The sequence below is a fragment of the Coenobita brevimanus genome, chromosome 25 (assembly GCF_032717465.1).
Source record: "Coenobita brevimanus isolate Jiangsu-jjx chromosome 25, ASM3271746v2, whole genome shotgun sequence".
Taxonomy (NCBI): Eukaryota; Metazoa; Arthropoda; class Malacostraca; order Decapoda; family Coenobitidae; genus Coenobita; species Coenobita brevimanus.
Genome location: NC_136978.1, coordinates 9,025,166 through 9,037,982, shown reverse-complemented (window position 1 = coordinate 9,037,982; position 12,817 = coordinate 9,025,166).

Genomic DNA, 12,817 nt, shown 5'->3' with positions numbered 1-12,817 from the left:
GTCAGGATAGGCCGGTCCTGCAGTGGACACTCAAACGGCTGATGAAATGAATGAAATGAAAAAATATATACTGTATATATATAATATATATACAGTATATGTATATATATATATATATATATATATTATGCTTCATTCTACATCTGAAAGAAAATTATGTACGTCTCAAACAAGGCTGAAATAGTAGGTATAGTTTTATAACACTTGTGGGTATGTTGTTGTTCTCAGTTGACTTTCAATCAGTCCTAGCCAAGCAAAAAAGCCTACTTAACTGAGAATAAGCTTGATATTTATTTATTTATTTATTATTATTTTTTTTTTACAGCCATGAGTTTTTGTTTCATACATTGTTTATGGACACTTGTAGCTACATTAACAATAGTGTACATTAGGCAGCTCTTAACTTATGTCAGTTTAGTTTGTTATTCAGTAAATGAAAATGAATGTCTTTTTGGCATTGTCTTGCTTGATGATACTCAAATTATCCTAAGCATTGTACAGCAGAAAAGAATGACTAAATACTTCTCTGACTAAATACTACTCTGCTGTACTAACAAAATTGCTTCCATAGCAGCTGATATTACTGTATTGTTTAATGTGTACTAATTAGGTTTTGTATTTAGTTACAGTATGTTGCTTTCTAGATATTTCTTTATTTCTGCTTGATATTTCTTTAAAAAAAAAAGAAGAAAGAAAAAAAAAGAAAGGGAAATAGTTATCTGTGACAGAATCTACTTACTGACATTTGTATTTCCATGCTTAAGTGAACTCATTTATGTGGAGCTTATTGATGGTTTCTCACAAAAGTAATGTAACTACTCAACTCTGTGAAAACTTATTTTCCGTTTCTGTTGTTTAAGCATCTAGTCAGTTTTGGGAGAAGCTTCTGTAGACAAGTTACCATATGCTGTTTGAAGTTGACAAACAGTCTTAGATAATTTGTACTGTTGCTGTATTTGATTTTCAAAGTGCAGTACTGTATGTAATTGAAAGTTTTATGGTCACTCAGCAAACTGTACTTGTAATTACAAAGTTCTTCACGAATTACATAATTTTCACACTATGAACATAGACTGGAGATACAGTGATGTGCCTTGCTGCATTTTAGAAATATCTGTCAAAGTTTTTGTTTTGTAGGTCAGTGAGGATAAATATGGGGATCATTTTCTGAAATGACATCCATACCTTTTTTGCACAGGTATAGGTTGACTATCAGCTACATCATAGTTTTTTTTTTTTTTTTTTTTTGAGAGGTACTATAACAGGATTATGATTACTTCATTGATATTTCATCCTTATATCTTGTGCAGTGCAGCTCTGGTGATACACCAAAATGCTCATTGACCATGTACCACACCTGCTTTATCACCTGTTTCATTGGTCTTTTTGTGTGCTTTGAGACAAATATTTATAGTCTCACCAATCTAAAACCAAGGTTTGGGTGGGGTCTGGCGCTGGGTGCAGCCATGCCATACTTCCTAAACGAGCAATGAGTAGATTCTGTTATATATGTAATAGGCATCACAGATAGGTACACACATACTAATACAATATAAACATAAGTATTCTAGCATATCAAAGGAAGGTAAACTTGTAATGCATATGGCTCCTGTACATCAATAAAGAAACGTGGCATACATATTTTACAGTGTTGCTGAAAAAAATGTAGTTACTTTTACCGACTTTCACGGTAGTTCTAAGTTGGGTAAGTAATGTAACAATTATGTTTATAATATAATTTGAAGGAATCAGTAGAACATACACTATTTTCTTAATAGAAATAAATAAGTTAAAACACTCACAAGCGGCAACATCCAGGCCAAACTAGGAATCATAAATTATATGAGAGAGAGAGAGAATGCGATTTTTAAATTCATTATTTTGGTTACATTTATAACTTAAATTAGTTTGTCTTTACACACACACACACATACACAAACACACACACACACACACACACACACACACACACAGAAGTGGATGAAGTCATGTCAGGCCAGGTGGCGAGATGTGAGCGGTGAGCTCTAACGGTGTCAGGTCAGCCACTAGCCAATCAGAGTATAGGAAACAAGGCAACGCTGTACACCGGGAAATCCCCGGCTTGACTCCACCCAAACCTTGGTTTTAGATTGGTGAGACTTTAGTAATATCTTTTTCTCTAAACCAGTTAAAAGTATCACTGAAGATTCAGAATTCTAGCAATGTGAGTGTTTATAAACTTTCTTCAAGAGTATTTATTATTTTTTTATCCCATGCACAGTTCCTGGGTCATTATGGAAGTTGTCAGAATTTAATCCCCCAAGTGTTCTTTAATTGAAAAAATGGTTGAGTCTGGTAGCTCCTTTTGCCCCATCTGTACTGACAGCATGATTATAAATTTGATAGATGTTCCTTACATGCCGCAGACTGAATTAGTGGACTTGTTTTGCTTAAATTGTGCAAGGAATGTGTAGGTACATGTTAAGAGGGTCCTGTTAATTATAATGCATTTTACCAGGAATTTCATGTACAGATCAGTTTCCTCTGGTGGCAGTTGAGTGTGTTGATAAATTATGTACTATTTAAAAATTGAAAAATCCTTTTGCAGTGAAATTTTCAGCAAGAAAAATGCTGATTGCTGTTGATGTAGAATTAACTTTGAATTGTAATTACATACAATTTTTAATAATACAAGTACATTAATCATTGTCTTCCTCCTGATCAGCAGAGAGGCAGACACCGACATCAAGTTAATGGATGTCTGTGTTGTTTAGTATATGAAAGGTTTGGAGTTGGGTACCCTTGTCAGGGTGGCAAGGTTGTCACAAACACAGTAATTGTTGGCAATTTATCTTGCATTATGGTACTTAACCTATTCTTTATCATATGAGATTTAAAAAAAAAATAATAATAGAAGTTATTTATCTAAATTAGATTGCAAGAGTTTATGGATGGGTGATGAGTGCAGTAGTCAATCAGCCACCATGTTAGCACACACCGTAATTAACAGAGTATGCTGTAAATTGAGTACAGTATAGCCATAATATATTGTATAATCACATATCATAATCGGCTAATTGGTGGGTTCACTTCCATGTATGGATGGAAAAAACTTATGCATAATTTATGCTCTATAGTAATGTATTTTTATTATTACTTTACATGTTTTCCCTGTTGATAATGAAAGCCATGAAATCTGCAGTGGGTCAGCACAAAATCTTTGTTATCAGTGTAATGTTAATTTGGTGCATTCTATCCTTGTGTCCTCTTCAAGTTTACTGTACAGTATCTAACAGGAGGCAGTCTGTCCATTTCCCCTCTTTCATGATGACCTTGTCTTCAGCTCAAAACAAGAAATACAGTATAGCATTGAGGCTAGCCTCGTCCAGCATCAAAATCTGAAATAAGATTGTTAATATTTTTAAAAATTCAACTTGTAGGCTGTTTGTTACACATCACAGTTGACGTCGTAGATTTAGCTGGTACAGTAGTGCGGCGTGCAAGTTCCCTCTCAGCCTCCCACCTCCCTTTCCTCCTCCGGGTGAGTGTGTTCGTCGGACAGGTTGTTTCCCGAGCTTTCAGTGTAATTTTTTCAGTGTTATCCCAAGAGTGTTGGTGTTGCATTCCAACACAAAGTGATGAGCAGTAACCATGACACAAGTTATGAGTGTTCTTCAGCAGTGTATGCTCATAAAGAGTCGGATGTTGGTGAGCATCATTACTAAAGCTAACTTAGTTAAATGGACATTGATGGTGCTGACATGCTGAGAATAGCGCAGTTGTTAGTGTGATCTACACAACATCTCATCGCACTACAGTGCAAGGGAAGGTGTCAGTTATCCTGGTGTGGAGTGCTGGGTTGTGTACACAGTCATACTCATACATACACCACTCCCTAATATTTAGGGCAGATTATAAATTGTAATATTGACTTTATTGACTGAATGTTAGTGTATGCATTTTGTAAATGAGATAAACTTTATTAAAGTCTTAGAGTTGTGTACTCAGTGTGTTGAGGTTATTACATCTTCCTTGATTCCATCCCAGTGATTTCATGCACAAAGTTTAAAGTAAATTCCTTTTTGGGTTTTGTTGTTTAATAATTTTGTATCAGTAAATACCCATGGACAGCTAACATGACTTTCAATAAACATTATACGATATTTTGTTTTGTTTTAAACTCCTTTTATTTTTTCATCCAAATTGATTGTAAGAATATTTTTCTCCACAATAATATTTTGTGTAATGAAAGATGCTTCTCCAGTTGCACCTGAGTGCTATCCCCTTAACCCTTTAACCACGGGTGTCATTCCAGAATGACATTGAAAAAACTGGACCAAACCGCGGGTGTCATTCTGGAATGCTCGTGAATATTTTGAACACCGCGCGTTTTTTCTGTGCGCAAATTGTTTCACGCAAGAGTAGCTGTCGAGTTCTTTCACGCCAGCCCTCCCACACCTCCCTCCTCCCACCCCCCAGGGGCCCCCCCCCCACCCCTGCACAGACACGCATCAGTCAGTATCTGTCCAGCTCTGTGCGTGACAATGGCGCTCCGTCCCGAGTCATCATCGCTCACTTCCTCCTCGGAAATTCCTAGTGCTAGTGTGCCTTCGACCTCTACACCGAAGAAGGAACTCCCGACTGCGAGGCAGAAGGGGTTGAGCACCCCAGAAATTAGGACAGAGCTGGATAAAACTGTAAGTACAACTATGGATTGTGGGAGTGAGAGTGATACACTTACCGCAAGTAGCGATGATTATGCACTTATTGCTGGGGAACTGTTTATGGTTGAACAATTGGGCAGTGACTGTGATGAGATTGAACATGTTGTCTCCCCCCCACCGCCCACAACTTACTCTGGAAAAGGGAAGGCGCCCATCGGGAAAATGGGTGTAGCACGTGGGAAGGGAGTGAAGCGGAAAATTATGTCTCCTACACCCGGCCCTAGTAAGCATTTCCCACCACTTTCCCGTTCCCCTAGCCCTGTTGCCCTCACATCATCATCATCTTCTGCCGTGCCCTCTCCTCAGTCAACATCATCTGAGGAATATGAATTCCCAGAGCCTGCACAGCGAGGGAAGGCAGGCAGGGTAAGCAGGGCTGGCCGGGCTAGAACAAAGGGGATGCGTGGTAGCCGGAGGGCAAAGTGAGGTGATAAGCAGGGAAGAAAGGGAGGTCAGGTTTCACCACACACCAGGTCAGTAACCCACCCGCCTGCCCCCCGCCCAGCTCCCTCCCCCTCACCCCCCCCACTCACCCCTCTCCCGTTCACCTCCTGCCTCAGCCATTGCCTCCACCTCAACTCCTTCTCACCGGGAAAAGAGTGCAATGTGACCTGCCACTGAACCACGCACCGGGAAAGTGGATGCATTTGTGTGGTCAGACGGTGCTGATTTTCAGCCACACAATCCGCCGTTTGACATGACAAATGCCGGAATACAGCCTGCCTTCCCATGCAAAGAAGGAGATGACTTTGTGGACTACTTCCTGGCCTTCATGGATGACGAAATCGTGCAATTTGTCAGCGATGAGACCAATAGGTATGCAGCTCAGTGTGCAACAGAAGGGCTGGGACCTATTGGCTCACCAAAGCAAGTGTCGTGGTTGCCTGTAGGGATCAGAGAGCTGTATGTGTTCTTTGCTCTCATGTTCTTGATGCCCCATATCAAGAGACATGAGTTGGAGGAGTACTGGCTGGTTGATGACATCACTTCAATCCCAACATTCGGCAAGTACATGTCACGAGATCGGTTCCGACAGCTGCTAGGATACCTGCACTTCGCTGACAATGAAAACCCGTCCCAAACTGACCCTTTGTGGAAAGTGAGGGATTTCCTCAACAGGATTAGGGATCGATTTATGCGATTTTTCCGTCCTATGAAAAAAGTCGTCATAGATGAATCCCTGGTATTGTTCAGAGGACGTCTCAAATTCATGCAGTACATCCCCAGCAAACGCCACCGCTTTGGGATAAAGTTCTTTGTGCTGTGTGACTGTGAGACGGGGTATATCCTTGATTTCGTTATCTACTCTGCAAGCACAATGGACGTGGACAGGAACGACCCCCTTGGCTTCTCTGGCTCCGTAGTAAAATTGCTGATGGAGAGGTATTTTGGTGGGAATCATGTGCTGTACACGGACAATGACTACGCAGCACCGAAACTCGCCAAATACCTGGCTGAACACGGCATCGGCACTGTTGGCACTGTACGGAGCCACAGGAAAGAGTGGCCAAGTTTCCCTGAAGCATCATCCTCATCCAAGGGAGATGTGCACCTGAAGAAGTCTGACAAGCTTCTGGCGATCAGGTGGCACGACAAGAAGGTCGTGAATATGCTCAGCACCATCCGCAAGGGGGAATTGCAGAGAACTGGGAAGGTCAGCTACAGGACGGGAGAGCCAATCATGAAGCCAGATGCCGTCATTGACTATAATATAAACATGAGACTTGTTGATAAGTCGGACATGATGATTGGCGAGATAGACTGTCTCAGGAGAAACACCCGATGGTATAGGAAGGCTTGCCTCCACATGCTCGATATGTGCATGCTCAACGCCTTCCTCCTCTACAAGACACAAGTCGGGGGCATAAGGCAACCATCCCTGAGACAGTTCTCCAAGACTGTCGTGCAACAGCTGCTTGCAAGATTTGGTCAGGTGACGGCATTGGTCCCGAGGCGACACTCTGACACACAACCTGACCGTCTTGAGTGCCGCAATTACATGAGCCGGCACCAGCTTGTGAAATTGCCTCTCACCGCAGGCGGCAGATTGTCACAGGGCCGCTGCAGAGTGTCATAACACCACACGGAGGCCTCGGGCGAGAAAAATGAGCACACACCAGTGCCAGGAATGCCAAGTCGCTCTCTGTGTGACTCCGTGCTTTGCCGAGTACCACTCTCTGAGTAAATACTGACAGTGACAGTGATATACAGTGATGCGACAGTGACGTGCTTTACCAATAATTGTATAAGGGATAATGTAGTAATAAGGGATATTTTGCCTAGAAAACAATGTAAATATTGGCCAGTATAATAAGCGATATGGTAATAAAAAAATCTGCGGCACTGCTGTGATTCTGTGATGCGACAGTGACGTGCTTTACCAATAATTGTATAATATAGTAATAAGAGATATTTTACCTAGAAAATTATGTACATATGGCCAGTATATAAGTGATATGGTAATAGGAAAATCTGCGGCACTGCTGTGATTCTGTGATGCGACAGTGACGTGCTTTACCAATAATTGTATAATATAGTAATAAGAGATATTTTACCTAGAAAATTATGTAAATATGGCCAGTATATAAGTGATATGGTAATGAGAAAATCTACGGCACTGCTGTAATTCTGTGATGCGACAGTGACGCATTATAGTAATAAGTGCGGTGTAAATATGATGTATATTGCCCAGATTATATGTAAAATAGTAATAGAAGTTAGAAATCATGAAAACATCGCCGCTAACCAAACGTCAGTGAGCGTGTGATGCCGCAGTGAAGTGCGGGCAATTACAGTGCCTTTTACCTACCTCAGTGAACACAGAGTGGGTGTTTATCGTATGTGCAGTGTTCATATATGTTTATAGTACTATTATCAGAGAGTGGTTGGCATTTGGTACTGGTGTGTGGGGCGAAAAATAATGATTTTACATCGCTCACTTCTAACGGCACTGCCCGTCCAGTGAAAGTCCACAAAGTCATGAAACCTACATCACTGCAAAGCTGAAGGTTAGTACTTTCTAATGGTACCTTATTTTTTGCTCTAGCTTTATTATGTGCAGAGTTATTAAGGTTTAAAGGTTTGTTTACATTTGGCTGGAACCCCCGCGGGAGAGGCCAGTCGGGGCAAAACAATGCCCGCGGTTAAAGGGTTAATGGAACAGTAAGGAGATTAATGGTGAGCCTTTGTGCTGTACAGTATACTGGTGTAGAGTTAGCTCAGTTGCCCTCATGTAAATCTTAGATGCCTGATGGTGTAGATACAGCCCATAAGGTCTCTTCAAGGGGTGTTTGGGTTTAGTGCTCATGCCATTGGTCTACATTCATTCATTGCCAGACGCCATGTATCCCAAACGGGGTGGCCAAGGGCTTAGCGTTAATTGTTTTACAGGGAGGGGCACTAATTCTCCACCAACCCTACTTGACATATAGCCCATAAAGGCCTCTTACTGCTGATGCCATTGGTCTAGATATAACCTAGAGGTGTCTCTTCAAGGGGTGGTTGGGTTTTATGCTCACGTCACTCTGCTGAAGGTTGCACAAGTGGGTCATTCTTGCCTTAGATGTCTGAAATGGGTAACCTAGCACTGGACCACTAAGCTGCTATTGGGAAAGGTGACCAGAGTCCTGCTTTTAGGTGGGACAGTCCTGCTTTTTATATGTCTGTTCCACTTTTTTTAATTGTGACTAAAATGTTGCGCTTTTTGCACAAGTTATCTTAAATGTCTCGCATTTAGAAAATTATTATTACATTATATATAACATGACTTTCTTTTATGAAAATATGAAGTGGTAAAATTATGCATAATCTAAACCAAATGAAATACCGAAGTATTAATATAAAATCTGTAACGGTCACTAGCTGGTAACTTTGGTCATCCCATTCACTGTCCCATATGGTATGTGTTCAGAGTTAGTTTGAGATGTTAGTGTGTGATTAGCAGCCTCAGGGTGAGGTGCTGCGCAGCAGCAGTTGCTGTCACTCGCATAATGGCATGTATACCACAGAGGAAAGCCTTTCTGCAGGCTTAGTTTGATTGCAAAAATTACGATGGCAAAGAGAACATGCACATTTAATGAACATCTGCAGTCTTAATATCCATTTATCAGAAAAACTGCGAGACAGTGATGATAAAGCAATTTTTATCATCTTTGTATACGTGCAACTTTAACCTAATTTTTTAGTTGGTAACTTTTTTTTTTCCCACTACAGTACAGGCGTCCTTCCACATTCATGAGGGTTAGGGGACACAGACCCCCACGAATGTGGAAATGCCTCTACAGCCGCAGATCACCCCCTGTGAGGAAATGTGCACTTACTGTACCTAATAAACTATACCTGGGACCTGAAAGCAGCATAAAATATCACAAATAGTAACAGATGAACTGTATAAAAAAGAGAACAAATAAGTTTTGATTGGGTATGGCTGTACCAAGTTAGGATAATTATGTACAGTACTTGGTGACTTCCACAGACTCGCACAACTAAGTGTGTCTAGAGCACACCACTTGAGTGTGGGCAAGTCATCAGCTACATTTTTACTCCCACTTCTTACAACCATACCCATTCAATTCAGAGTTAACTCATCACTGTCCCTGAAGTTTTGGCTGACGAACTCTGACTACTTGTGATGAGGATGACATTGAAGATGATTAGCCATGCAGTTACCAATGACAGATGACTGGCTGAGATGATGTCGAATGTAACTGCCTGGCATGAAGAGTCTACATGTGTGTAGACTCCACCTCATCTCCACTGCTAGCGTCATCACCGAGTGGTGGTGGAATCGACATCGCCCTCAGAGGCAGGTGGAGGGGATGATGTGTCAGAGTCAGAGTGAACAGGTTCAGGGTCACACACAGGTTGAGGTTCAGGCACAGATGCATGCTGCTCAGCCTCAAGTTTGGTGGAGGAAGATCAGTGCGAGGAGTCTACATGTGCGTAGACTCCATCTCATCGCCACTGCTGTCATCGCTGAGTGATGGTGGATCATTGGTATCGCCCTCAGAGGCAGGTGGAGAGGATGATGCGTCGTCAGAGTGAACAGGTTCAGGATCACACACAGGTTGAGGTTCAGGCACAGATGCAGGCTGCTTAGCTTCAAGTGTGGTGGAGGAAGATGAGTGCGAGGCGGCAGCAGCAGCAGCAGGTCGTGGTTTCTTTGAGAAGAACAGTGATAGGAAACTGAGACCACTTCCGCTTCATGTTGTCAAACAGTGTCTTGTAGGGGATTATGCTCTGATCTATGGTACTCATCACCTTCAATACCCTCACCATCGATGGGTCCATATCATAGAAGAACTGCTTAAATTGTGCAGTCATCCTCATTGCCTTCCCCAGCTTTTCAAGGGTGAGGGCTTGCTGCTGCGGGACATCATCAGGATTCTCCTCTGCATCCTCCTCCTCGCTTATGGCAGTGGCAGTACACAGACTGAAGGAGAGACAGAAGAGCGCGGTGGTTTGGTATGGGCCTGGTTTGGCGCGAAATGACCCGTGAGCATCTGCAGTGCTACACTTTGCGGCCAGGAACAGACTCTTGGCTCCACAAAGGGGAAATACAGGAATCTGCGAGACCCACGAAAGTTGAATCCGCGAATGTGGAGGGCCATCTGTATATATATATATATATATATATATATATATATATATATATATATATATATATATATATATATATATACAGTATATATCTCATCTCTCGTCTCATCAGCCGTTTGAGTGTCCACTGCAGGACCGGCCTATCCCAACCGAAGCGGGGACGATACAGCCAAAGTATCTGTACCAAGTGGCTTAGGTTGTCTGGTAGAGATTGGATGTAAGGTGAGAAGTGCTTGGAAGTGTATTGAAGTGTTGGAGTGGCTTTGGATGTGCATGTAGACTGTGAACCAAGTGTAATCGGCCCACGCAAGCCGACTGGGTGCAAGCATATTTTATAGTATCCGACACTGGTTCAACCACAGCACCCCTGATGTCCACCAATGCAGGACGTGGCCAGAAGAACGCTCCCAAAGTTTATTACCCTGGCAGGGCGTGAATCCTCGTTCTTCAGCATATGAAAATGCACACTTTACCACTGTACCACAGAGGCTCATATATATATATATATATATATATATATATATATATATATATATATATATATATATATATATATATATATATATATATATATATATATATATATATATATATACTATATATATATATATCTGTATATATATTACAGTACTTATATCGTATGTTTATGTGAAGCTACAGAAGTGGTGACAATTTTGGGGGGTATCAGATAAAGCCAGGATAGCAGGGGTTTGAATGATAAGCGAAATGGAAGCGTGGCCCATGGGCCATTGGACTGGGCAAACTTGGGCTGTCTGGATGTTGCTACTCCTCACCTGCCCTAGGGTGAGAAAAGAGGTCCAGATGATGATGATGATTTTATATATATATAATATACAGTATGTATATATATATATATATATATATATATATATATATATATATATAGTAATCCCTCCACTATCCGATGTAATAGAGCCAAAGGCATGTCCGGAAGGTGGTCCCGTCCGGAAAGTGGGCCCCAGCCTCCTGGACTTGTACTTATGGACCCTAACCTAGCCTGACTCAGAAAAACACCTATACAACTCCCTACTGGACATGCATAGCACCTATTTAAACCTATTTAAGACCCTTTTCACACCAATAATAGACATAAAGCATGAAATAAATGAAAAGGAACCAAAGAATGAGGAATTAGAAGTGACTGTACCTCAACCAGGGTACTTACAGCACGTCTGTGGCCGCCTTCTCTAAGGCTTTGTGGTGAAAATGCTCCTGAAGCACGTACAGTAATCCAGTGTTGTGCTGCACTTAATTCTTTGTACTGTGAGTTATAATTGTCTAACACAGCACATTGTTATTAACTGCACCCCGCCAGTTTGCACTCCATAGTTAATCCTTTGCACTCTAAATTCTAATTTCTTAACACCGCACAACACTATAAATTCCCATGTGGTCTAGTGGCAAGGTATTGCAGTTTATTCACAAAAAACGAACACGTGTGGCATCCACTACGATAAGCATCTACTCGTGATCGAAGTTAGGCAGTAACTGTTGGAAGTGTTGGTGACGGAGAAACAGAGTTGCCAGATCGCAACAGCCACATTACCAAACTCCTCAATTTTCATTACCAAAATTAATTCTTCATTACCAAATTCATAAAGCTAGCATTTATTCTTCACTAATTATATATACAAGTGGAAATACACGTAATCACTCTCCTTATAATTAACAGCATGTTGATTATTTTCACGCTATGTAGACTAGCAGATTAATCAGAGAGAGCAAACAATCCACCATCTCCATCCTGTGTATCCTCATACATGTGAAAAATCCATTTGGTAATGCATTATTCTGATTCATTACCAAATGAATTTTTCATTACCAAATTGGCCCACATTTGGTAATGAAAAATACCAAATGGCAACTGGCAACCCTGACAGGGGAAGGGGGAGGGTGAGGAAGGAAGGGGTGAATGGGCCACGGTGTAAACAGCTGTTCAGCACCGCACGGCTATTTCAAATTACGGGTTTGGGGGGATTTTTTTTTTTTTTTTTTTTGGGGGGGGGGTTTCCGAAGGTCCAGGCCCACAATGTCCGGTAAGTGGGGTGTCCAGAAAGTGGGAGTCCGGATAGCATGGGGATAACTGTATGTACACACACACACACACACACACACACACACACACACACACACTCACACACAGTGACAATATCCTGCTTTTAGCTCCAATACCACAATAGATAGATAGATAGAAATCTGGTCACCTTACTTAGGAGGCAAATGATGATTTGCTGGAGGATGCTTTGGATGAGTTGAGAATTTGGTAGAATACTATCCATGTATTCATGACATGTCATAAAAGGGTGATAAAAAGGATTTCTTCTGTTGTTTTCAGGAATCTACTTCACCCCATCCTTGGGTGGAAAAGGAAGTCATGGGTGATGATTAGTTGAATACAGAGATGTACCAAATTCATCATCCAGCACTTGTGTTGTAAGCAGCCTCATAATCCCTACAGCATGGGAGAAAGGTGATTTTGTGCCTGGGGTTTACCT